Raw genomic sequence first — 12095 nt, forward strand, 5'->3', positions numbered from 1 at the left:
CAAGGGTTTATTCCAGCCTTGTAATAGAACACGCCATTATTTTTCCAATTTATCTGACAGTTTAAAACCAGACATAGCTAAAAACCCACCTCTTCAGCTTACAATGCAGACAAAGTCACAGCAGGCACATAAATCATGTATCAGTAATGCTGGAGACATCTGTAGATATAGACAACACTCATGCTGAAAAACTGCAGGGATTGAAATATAGCTGGGACTGGTTTACCATGGGGTTACCTCACGTTCAAGGATAAGAATTAATTTCAACAGGAGGAAGCAAACAATATGTGTATATTGCAACTTCAAACTCAAAGGGAAAGGAGAGCAGTAAGAATTAGGACAGGTATTTATTAGTGACCAAAAAGTCTAGAGAAGTGTCTTTTTCCCTCATTCCTTCATCCCTAATGGGCTGGAAGAAACCAGCCCATTAGAATGGAAAAGAATGATAAAATTAATGGTTCTAAGTGTCTAAATGGCTTTGAATAAAGTATAAAAAAACTGCAGAGATTCAAACAACTAGAGCATAATGACACCTGGTAAACACCACTGGTGATAAAAAGCAGGAGAGGGACCACTTGGAAAATGCAGTGATAAATATCACTGGAGCTACAATCATGATCTGCTACATGGGGTGTTTGGGGACTGCAGTAGTGAACATCATGAACACTGGTAATTAATGCCTCAACACCACGCTGAGGGGGGTTAGTGAGCAATAGCAATTTGATGTGATAATTTGGGATTATCCTACTGCTAATGGAGAAGTGTTCATCAAACAAAGTGAGACTCACTATGCTCTGCTTTAGAAAATGTGGAACAGCCTTCACCACCTTGTGGGTGCTGCAGAGGTGGGCCACTCCCACCCCCAAAACACCAGCCCAGACTTCACAGGGTCTGACATGTGCAACAAAGCCCAGCATCACAGGGCTGGAGTAAGGACCACCCCTTAACTTGACCCACCTCAGCCTTGAGCCATGAGCCCAGAGGAAAAGCACTGCCAAAAGCTTATAGCTTTTAGGATGGCAGACTCTTCAGACCAAAAATTAGATCCTATCTGGCATGTCAGGCACCTAAACCCCTTTGGGGTGTTTGCCAACAGCACCCTAGAAATCAGGAACCCTTGGGCAACAAGCACAACATCCAATGTTAAACAGGCTCCAAACCTATCTAAGCTGATGGAATTGAAAACTGGGTCAATGATAAGAGAAGCCAGAGACAATGCAGTGATCGAAAACATCTGTGGGAAGGTGCCAGGTCTGTTTTTATTAATCATTTAATTGTCTCAAAGAAGCAAAAGGCAAGATGTTAATTAAATGTATTGACGGTTTTTTATTAGCAAGCATTGTGAATGTCAGAAAGAAATTACAGGGCAACAGATGCTATAAAAAGCCAAAGAAAGAAAACAGAAAAACTACAGGTAACCTTGAAGTCAGAGGGCTGAGGCACACTGAAAGACATACTAAGAGCACAGATGCTCTCAGCCAAGAGGCTTTTCATTTGGGATTTTAACAACATGCATGGCATATTTATTACATTTTTGTGTTCAGGTTATTTCTTAGGACACCCTCCAAAAGCCCTTGCTTGTTCAATTCCTATAATGCCATCTAGCAGCAGTATTTTATCCTCCTTCCTCAGTACTGAATGGGCTAGCTTCTGAACGAATGATGCTCCTTGAAATTCCTAGAAATTCCCAATACGCAGCTCACACACAAGCTCCTGGGGGCTGTGGAAATGAATCATCGGATTTGTCTCTACGAGAATGTCAGTTGCCTCCTCCTCAGCCAAGTTATATGCCAGCATTTTGCCCATCCAGGGAAAAGGAGATCCTCTGTGATCACACCTGGCTGCAGCACAGCACAGTCCTCAGCTAACAGGACCCTCAGCCTGACACCCCCACCAGGCCAGGAGACAGCACGGGGTATTGATCCATGTCTGTGCCACTGTTAGAGATGTTATCAAGGAAACTGTCGATCTGAGACACAATTTAACTGTTCTCATATTAAACTGAGCTTTGCAGCACAGCAGCAAACACCTGGTGCAGAAAGCCACACCACAAGGGAGCAGAGGAGACCAGACCTGCAGGTCAACCAAATGTGCCCAACACGCTTCACCTCCTATTTCATGCCTCCTTCTGTCCCCATCAGGCCCCACAGGCATTGCTGCCAAATCCCAGAAGCACTTCTAGGGCAGCTGGGAGGCTGCACCTCCCAGCAAAGGCTGGAGCAAGGCAGAGGGGCAGTCTCAGCACTAGAATCACTCTCCAGAGCCTTGAAGCAGTGCCAAGTGATGCCACTAACTCAGCCACAGGCTTAAAAGAGCACGTACCCTGAACACTCAACTGAAAGCTTAAGTGCTTTAAAGGCAGGGGTGTTATTTTATCTCCTGTAATTAGAGGCACCAGTGATAAGCTAGAAATCCACATAAAGCAAGCCAACAGCTTCTGCAGATCCAGTAAGGCCACTCAGTTACCTTCCATAGGGTGCTCACAAATGGCAGAGAACAGCAGAATTACTGTCACTTGGAAGGACATCAGTGCAACATCACAGCCTTGGCACCAGCTGTGGCAGGAGGTGAAACCCTGTTAGGCTGCAAGCTCAGCAGGGGTGTGGATGTTGGGGGCACAGCCTCGCTGCCTCCCATGCAAATAAATCCAAGTGCAGAACTGGGAGTAAGCAGGAAAACTGGTGGATTGAAGAGATTTATTCTGTTTAGCTTCCATCACTTTTCCAAATGTCTCTGATGTCCCCTACAACTGCTTCCCACGTGCGAGCCATTAAAAAACAAACAATCATTTCTGCATTCCAGAGGGATCACGGAACACAGCACTCTGGACCCAAGAGAACTCTCCCAGGTTAATACTGTGATGTGCTTATGAAGCAGAGAGTTTCCTGGACCTTTACTTGTCTAAAGCATGGGAGAATTTAAGTTGCCAGATACACACAGGCATATTAAAAATTGTAATCAACTGAGGCAGTGAACTCCTGGCACAGGTACCAGACATGGCACCCATGGAGCTTTTGGGCTGGCATCCTTTGTGGATTGCATGGATTTTTATAAGCTTGGCAGATGTCTTTCCCATAAGAGACTACATTATGGGAAGAGCTCACCAGTGACTAGACATGGGCCCCAAAAAATTCCTACCTTCTTGGTCTAATTTGTTAAGAAAAACCACATGCCCAGCACAATCTAGGAACCTCCCAGTTTGAACAAAAGACCCACCAGCCACAAGCAAATCACAGAGGTAACCAAATGAATTTGTTTGATGCAGATCCCAGCAAACAGCACATCAGCATCTTTGAAACAAACATGCACCAGCAGCTTTCTTGCTCTGTGTTATTTTTGCACATACTCAGTCTGACTCAGAGCCAAATGCAAACCTGAATGCAGGGAGCCATGGCACCTTCTCCAAAGTGTTCCAGCCAGTGAACAGCTGGCACCATCTCTGCACATCGTCTCCAGCCCCCTTCGCCTACACCAGGGAAGCACAAGCACTGCAAAGAGGAGCTGTTTGCCACAGAAAACTTTCTCTGAAAAGAGTTATACACAGCAATGTGCCTCACTAAGCCATCTCTCTCCAGAATGCTTTGCTGAGTCTGAGCATGCAGGAATAAGTACAGCACCAAAATGGGCCCAGAGAGGCTGTAGCATCTCCAGCCTTGCAAATTTCCACAGCCTGACTGCATGAAAATTATCTGGTTTGGGAGGGAGCCCTGCTTTGAACAGGGAAATCGGGCCAGAGACCTCTAGAACTCTCCTGCAACCTACATTATGCTACAGCAGTACCATAACTAACAGAATATTTGGGAGGAAGGGCTATCCTAAGTTGTAGATTGCTGAATCTGTCAGTAAGTAGCATGTTGCAGCAAGGCACGTTCACACCTGTACAGATACTCAAACGTGCTAATAAAGCCCTGTCCATCAGTGTGATGGCTGCTGAAATCAATCAGATTTGAGCTGTGTAGAAGGATATTTCCAAGTGAAAGGCACCCTGTAGCTGAGAAGTGACCCCCTTCACTGCCACACTTGAACACCTCTGATCAAGGACTGAATGTTTCAGTGCACTGATGCCTCACAGAGCCCTTGCACACTGCACATCCCACTGAGGGGTCTTTCCTGCAGGCAGGACATGAGGATGCATCACAGCACTGCACACTGCTCCCTAATGGCTCAGCCCATCAGCATCACCCCTGTCCCAAAGGCATTGTTTCAACTGAGGACTACAGGTAATTCCCAGGGGAAAAACTGCAGGTAATTCCCAGGGGAAAAACTGCAGGTAATTCCCAGGAGAAGCACCCCTGCCTTTTGTCCAGAAAGATCAGCAGCAGTCAACCACAAGCAGCACTGAGCTCTTCCTTCTTAGGGCACCTGCTGCTCAGGGACCACTGCAGGGAGGAAAGGAGGAATATTTAACTGCTCACTGTGTTGTTGCTCTGGGTTTGGTTTTGTAACATGTAATAAATATTTCATTACTCCTTAGCACCAGATGATTTAGGAAAAATCTAAACCAACCAAATGAGCATCTCTTATCATTGCTGCTTTTACAGCCAGAAAACCAGTTACACACCAACAATGTGGGAGGGAAGGTGTGGGGAGGAGGCCAGAGCAGCCAGCACTGGTCTTGGGAGAGGGGCCAGAGGCCCCAGCAATGGGCATGAGACTAGAAGAAAAAAATAAAAATCAGGTTATTTTGCACTAGGAAAATGTATCAGGTTGTCCCTCTGCTGATGCTGATTTGCCTGCTACAAGAGAGGGCCACAGGTGGGGTGACTCACAGCCCCAGCATTTGGGGTTTTAATTGCAAACTCTCCTGAGCAGATGTGGCTGCTCTGCAAACAGCTGAACACTGCTGGCTTTTCACTGCTCACACACACAAGCAGTATTAATTGGCAGTCTCAGGAAACTGTTCCCAGCCACCTAACAGTGCCTTTTCTGGTTGTTTCAGAGAAATTTGATACTTGTTACCAGAAAGAGCTTCTTGTGCTTTGGTTCCTGATAGCCATCCTACATCTTTCCAGGGATACCCTTACAGTCTGACCATATGCAGATCATTGTGCACACACCCACTGTTTTCCTGCTGCCTGGACAATTCCCGCTCTGTGGGTGCTTGATTTGTTGCCTCTCCCTCAGTCCATGCTTTACAGGCCCTGATGAATGCACATTGGCCACCCACTCTCCAGCCACAGTCATCCTTTGTGAGTGGCAAATGAGAAAAAGGCAGGATCCTGGGAAGCCACCCCAGTGTCACCTACTCCTCTCTCAGAAGAGGTGTCCAGCTGATTTGTTGCAGAGAAAATGACTACACCATGACCATGCCTGGGTTTACACACGTGGGCAGTGAAGAGCACAAACAAGTCCTTCTGCCTGCAGCAGCTCATGTCCTGTCTGCTCAGCCCACCTGTGATGTTGGGGATGGGTCAGAGCAACGGGGATCCTCTGGGAGAAACACTCCTACATGCCAACCTGCCCTGTGCTCAGAGATCAGGCTGGGTTTGAGCACAAGCAATGCAAACAGCTCCTGGGTCCTTACACACCAGCACAGCACCGATTTGGAGGTCAGAGACTGAACCAGCCTCTCACTCAAGCAGCCCAAGATCACAAGAATAGTATTTCCTGACCTAAGGGTAAATATCTACTTCAGCAATGTGACCAAAGGGGAGAGAAAACCCACTAGAGCAGCCTGCAGAGGAAGAAAGCCCCTTCCTCTGCCCAGCCACCGAGCTACCACCCAAGCCATGCCTGCCCACAGCACCAGCTCCAAACCCTGCCAGGACCTCTCACTACCTCTGTTATTAGGAACAAACTCCAGCAGCTTTGCAGCACAAGCAGTGAGTGTTAGATGATTTTGGCACTTGCTGGAAGATTTCTCCTGTAAAGAGGCTCAAGTATTGCTGCGTAAGTATGGGAAGGCAAAACATCAATCCCTTTGGTTAAGCCAGCTGGAGATATAGAGGCTCTAGATCAAGCACTGGAGATCTCCTCTTTCCACTGTCCCAGACTACATCCAGTAGCAGATTTATTGGAGAGACAAAGCACAGGCTCTGAGTCGCTCTCTGAAATACATGGATGTGCTTTTTTATCCTCTCAAACCCTGAGTATATTTCTTTTCTATGATTCACTCTGCCAGCTAGGCACACTTCTTTGACATACATGAAAGACCTAAAATGCTATTATGGCTGCTCCTACTTTCTGAAACGCTGCAGTGCACAATGCTAAAAAAGGAAAGCAGACCCAGGATTTGGGACTTGCCATGATGACTTCCCCCTTGTGCTTTCCAAACTACACCTTCCTTTTTCAACCTGCCACCACAGAGCAAGCCTAGATGCAGGTACATCAGAAGATACCTTGCCACAGCCTGCTTCACTTGCTATCTTTCTTTGTATAGGGGTATCCATCTAACATTCACATATCACCCTTCCACCTGTCCCCCCTTGCATCTCTCCCCTTTTGCATTAACAACACAGAATTCTTTGGGTTGGAAGGGACCTCAAAGATCATCCAGTTCCACCCCCTCTGTCATGGGCAGGCACACCTCCCACTAGACCAGGTGGCTCAGCTGTGATTCCAATCAGGAAATTCTGCTCCTGCCTACAAGTTTCTTTCTCCTGTGTGTCTCCTCCTGGCTGGTCCCTCCTCTGCAGCTGATGTGCTGGCAAGTAACCCCAAGATGGAGCCACCTGACAAGAGCACAGAAAACCTGGAACTTTTTCCACCTTTGATCTTATTTTACCTAAGCAAGCCATTAGCAGAGTGAGTTTGTGACAGATCCAACACAGTAAGCTAGCCCTGCTGGGTATCTTTCTGCATATGATCAAACAGATACAGGGCCCTAATTTTTAATGCTAATAAAAATATGACTTTGATCTTAGAAGAATAGAGAAGCCAGCACAAAACAGGAGCAAGAAATAGCAATGATGAAATACTAGGCCAGTGACTGAGGATGGGCTGAGGGGTGATTGCTGCTCTGAGAAACCTCCCTGGTGACTTCTGCTGTGCCGGGAACCTTGCCTGGTGAGGTCTGCTGGGTAAAACACATCATTGTGATGTGGCAGCTTTCAGCAGAGAGCCCAGCATCATGCTGCCTGTGGTAAAAGTGCAGCTGCTCTGTTAATAAAACAGAAAAAACAAACCCATAAAAATACTAGCAGAAATACAGCTAGGAAATAAATCCAGGAGACAGAAAGAATGGAGGCTGTGTAGAATGGGCAGAGGGAGAAGCAAAGCTCCCCAGCACTGGATGCCCCTTTGGGTGCCCAGAAATCCCTTTACTCCCAGGCTGTACTCTGCAGCTGGATTATCTCCTCCTCCTCTCCCTGGCCCTAACACCTTCCTTATTCCCTCCCAGTCCCAGTCCCTGTCTGATTAACTTCAAGTCCTGAGGGCCATTAACACAACCACTTACACAGCCTGCTCCAGCAAACCCTGCTAGCAAGGGCCTGGCCAGAGGGGCACTCTGAGACATGTTTGCTCTGACTGCTGCAGGAACTCTCTGTAAATGCAACAGACATGGCTTGGCCTTGCCCTTTCACTCCACTAGTGCAGTACATGTGGTACATACAGTGCATTGCTGCTCTGAGACCTCAAAAATTCTTAACCCAGGAAAAAGGATCGAGGGAAGGTCTTCCTTCTCCTCTGGAGCATCACAAGCAGTCTTGGAAAGCAACATTTTCACTCCTTTTTTTCTGTTGGATGGAAAACAGCACATGGTCTATGGAAGCCTGTGAGAGTTAATGTGACACAGCTTCTGAGACATTACCTCCCATCCCTTCATGCCTCAAGACCTTGGTGTGCTGCAGTAGAGGAGGGAGGTGGGAAGCTGGAGAACATCACAGGTCCTTCTCCATGAGACACCCATGTCCAGACCCTTGGAAAAATCAGGAACATGCTGGGATATGATCCTACTAGAATTTATATTTATTTCAGAATAGTCTGAGGACAAGTTCCAGAACTTCAGTGTTCAGAGCCTAACGGAAAGGAAGTAAAAAAAGACAGTTTGGGGTATGGATATTACACATCTATTTCCTAATGGCTGCAAAGCCCTAAGCCTCCTGCTCTGTCACCATCACAGGTATGCAAAACCTCTCATTCAATCATCTCCAAAAGACATCTGATACTGTATTTATTTGATAATTTTTTAAAAAGTGCAAAATCTCTTACAAGGTCTACAAGGGAGCGTTCACAAACAATTCCTAGGTGCCCAAAATAAAGGATTGTATAGAAGTGATGGTTTTACACTGCTGATCAATGTGGCCAGTGCCCCTTTGACCAGGAAAACTCTGCCAGCCCCTCCTGAGGAGTAACTAACAGCACAGAACCTCTTTTCACCACCTGGGCCAGTGTTATTTGGACAGTTCAGCACTCTGAAGATCAGTAACGCTTATTGCTGCTGACACTACCCAAATATCTCCATTCTTGGACTAGGGGCTAGGGATGGCCCAGTATATTGTGGGTTTGGAGATCCCAGGCACAACCTAAGGACAGTTACATATCCATAAACTAACTGATCCACAAATAGGGGTGAGGGACAAGGTGGGAACAAAAGATGGTCTGTGCTGGGGGTTCTGGGATTCAGGCAAGTCCTTGCTGTCCAAGAAGCCTATTTGTCTGTTCCCTCTGTGCTGCATTTCCCATTTGTGAAGGAGAGTAACAGCACTTTGTTTCTCTCCAGAAGCGGCTACATGCACGAAAAGACTGAGAGCCTCTCACAGACTAGGATGGTGAATATCCAAGAAGAAAAGCAAGCTACTTTTAGAGACACTTTTAAATCACTACTTGTACTATTTCCATCTCTGTGTTCCTATTCCAGGCAGACCTTACAGACTCAGAAGCCAATCATCTTTCCTGGTTAATACAGCAGCAGTTCATGCTGATTTAAAAATATTAAACAATCATAGCTAAAGGTCTCCTACTGACACTTCAGATGTCCAAACAAGAAATCCAAGCTTCTCTGAATTCTTTTTTAAGGCAAAAAAAAAAAGCACATCTACCATCACTGGTGTTATTTTTGCATCATTTTCATCATTAAACTCTGCCTCTCCTCCATGTCACAACCTATTTTAAAAACAGTTCTTACTGAGCAGAAGTGGCAGACAAATGAATAGAGAATCAAGGACTCCTGGTGTGTCCCAGCCTCTGTGAAAATGTTGAATTCAGCCTGGCAGAGTTAGCAGGGGAGGGAATGTCTTTGATGGGAATGAACAAGATGGCAAGAAATGAAGAGGAGCTCTCAGGCAGACAAGGCTGAAATGGTGAGTCCTGCTGTGGGCATCCCATATGCCCACGCTGCCCCTGCCAAGAGCTGAGGAAACCACCAGCCCCCAAACCAGAGGGCTGCTGTCTGAATCAACATGAAATTGCACTGCTGGAGCAGAAGAGGAAGCAGATGCAGGTCTGAGCAATATTTCTTTTCCAAGGAAAGCACATTTTCAAAGCAGCCCACTAAGAGACGTGACCTACTACACACCATGGCTCTGGCTAAGTACAACTTGTTGTGTTTGAAATTTTCCCTTATTCTGTGCATCTGCCATGAGTTCCAAGAAACAAACAAAAAGAAAGAAAACACTCCAGATTTTAAGAAAATCTGTGTAAGAGCCAAATACATCTCTGATCCAGTAAAAGAGAAGCTGTCTCCTTCAGACAGCACTTGAAAAAGGTTCAATCAATCAGTCAAGCCAGAACAGAATTTGCTTCTAGATAGAAAAACAAGAGAAAAGGTGTGAAACTGTAGTGCACGTCCTCCTCCACCTCACATTTCCTGCTAAATTGAGTAATATCAGATTTTACAAGGGCATGTTGTTCGGAGCTGGAGGAGAAAGTTTAGTAAAAGGTAGTTTGTTCTGAGGAAACAAACTACTGCAAGAAAGCAGCATTTCAACTTTCCATGCCCACCACCAGGCAGAGACACAGGAATATACCTTCACAGGATGGCTGGTATGTACCTGGAATAGCTGAGAATGTCTGTCTGCTCCTTCAAAGACATCTGGGAAATTCATCTGCAATAACATCATTCCACTGAGGTGATTTACTATTATTTAAATAAAGGCTAAAATTAAAATTATGTTAAAATTATCCAGTCAGTTTCCCACAGTTCTAATCTTTGGACCCAGTTTCTGTCAGGAGGCTGAAAACAAAGGGGCAAATCTTGCAAATTATCTGAGGCATCACAGAGATGGGATGAAAGCCCCGTGGGGAAATACCCCCAAGGTTGGCTTCGTGCAAGCAAGTGCTCAGATTTCCAGGCTTGGAGCAAATTCACTTGACAGGGAAGGCTGGAGGAAGCAGTGACCTTTTCTCAGCTTTAGGCTGTAAGCATAAATGAAACCCAGCTAGGGCAGTCATGGGACACACAGCCTGTGTGCAGTGTGGGTAGGGCCCGCACTGGCATCTGCCAAGGGACAATTAGCTGCTTGCATGAAATTAGGCATGAAGTTCAACCATGGTTTTCAAGATAAGGGAAAGGCCATTGGCTGGCTGACAGGCTCTGGAGTTCTCAGTGACCAGACCAAGCCTTGCAACCCAGGGAGATCTCCTGGGGAAGCGGTGGAAGGACAGGGGTGAGGCACCTGAGCTGAGCACAGCTCGGCACCGGGACCTTCCCCACGCAAACCCCACCGGTGGAGTGAGAGAAGCAACACCACAACCACGACTGAATCATCCCTGGGGGCACCTGGCTGAGGCAAGGGGGACATCCTGGCTCCCTGAGCGAGTAGTCCTCTGCCCTTGGTGCCTGTGGCCAGCATGCTGGCTGTCTTTTGCCTTTCGCCTCCTGCCAAGTTTAATTAGAGCTAAAGAACATCCCCCCAAAGCTGCCTGCTGTGACCCAGCACCAGCAGCACCCAACTGCACAAATCTTTCCTGTTGGCTCCAGGGCACAGGGAACAAATGCAGACAGATCTAGTCTGATCCAAACACCTTCCCATCAGCCTGGAGACGCAGTACTGGTAAACTGGATGTAAAAAAAAAAAAAAAAAAAAAAGCAAAAATAAATCAAACAAAAAAACCAACCACCTAAAAAAGCATTTTTTTGTGCCTCTGATGGGCTGTGGGGCTTTTTTTGGCCAAAGGTTAGAGATAGTAGTTAGAAACATCCAGCTTTCCTAACAAACCCAAAAGAGTAAGCTGGGTACCACTATTGTACATTAACTCTCTAAAGTCTGGCAATTTTCAACAAAGCAGTTGCATATGGACCTACATAAAAATCTTCTCCAAAAACACATGCCTACATATTAAAAACTCTCTCATTTAAGCCAGGAAAGCTGTTTTAAGGATTCCTGTGAAGTGTAGTATATTGCAGGCTGTCTTCAAAAGAAGGAATATTCCTTTTTCTGCTTTGGGCTTAAGGCAGAATAATTTTAAAGGCTTTGAGTGAATGATGAGCTCTGTGCACTTCTGCTGGGAGGGTCAGAGCCCCCTTCTATCCTCTTCCCATCAGATTAGCTGTCTCTGCTCCTCTTTTGCTGTGGGTTGTGCAGAAGGATTGCAAGCTGATGCTACAAGAACAGTGACCTGCAGCAGAAGGGAACGTAACAGTTGGAGTAAATACCCTCTTCAACACACCCCCAGAATATGTTGTCCAAGCTCAAAATCCAGATTTCCTCTGTGTCTTACACTACCTTACGGTGGCTAAAAATCCAAGAGGAGAGCAGGCTGTGCACAAAGGGAGCAGAACACAGTCCCAAAGAGCAGGAGGGAAGAATTGCCTGCTGCTACATCAGGTAATGAGTTTGTCTACACATTTAGAGTTCAAGTTAAACTCCCTGCATAAAGCAGCAAAGCTACTGCAGAACTGAAACACATAATTTCAGAGAAGTGCTTGTAGGAGCAGAAAAACACTTGAGCATACAGAAAGAGGAAAAGACAAAATGAAATTATTCTTCATAAAAGACAGCTGTGCTAGCATTTGCCTACAGCATTCTGTATCCTGGAGCTTCCCTTCTGCTTCTAGGAGCCCTGCAAGACATCACTGAATCCATAACAGTCAAAACCACAAAAAAAAAAAGGGAAAATAAGCTCCCCAAATGAGCACAGTGCATTGATTCAATACTCTCATTTTCCCCCTCCCAAAAAGTGTGAGGAGCAAGCTATGTCCTAGAAACAGGTCT

General features: G+C 46.1%; 1 protein-coding gene across 24 annotated transcripts in view; it reads right to left on the bottom strand.

Moving 5' to 3' along the window:
- The window catches only part of CADPS (calcium dependent secretion activator), a 207016-nt gene that overhangs the window by 167266 nt on the left and 27655 nt on the right, over positions 1 to 12095 (bottom strand). The gene's annotated exons all lie outside the window — the stretch shown is intronic.

Source organism: Anomalospiza imberbis, chromosome 11 (assembly GCF_031753505.1).
Source record: "Anomalospiza imberbis isolate Cuckoo-Finch-1a 21T00152 chromosome 11, ASM3175350v1, whole genome shotgun sequence".
Taxonomy (NCBI): domain Eukaryota; kingdom Metazoa; phylum Chordata; class Aves; order Passeriformes; family Viduidae; genus Anomalospiza; species Anomalospiza imberbis.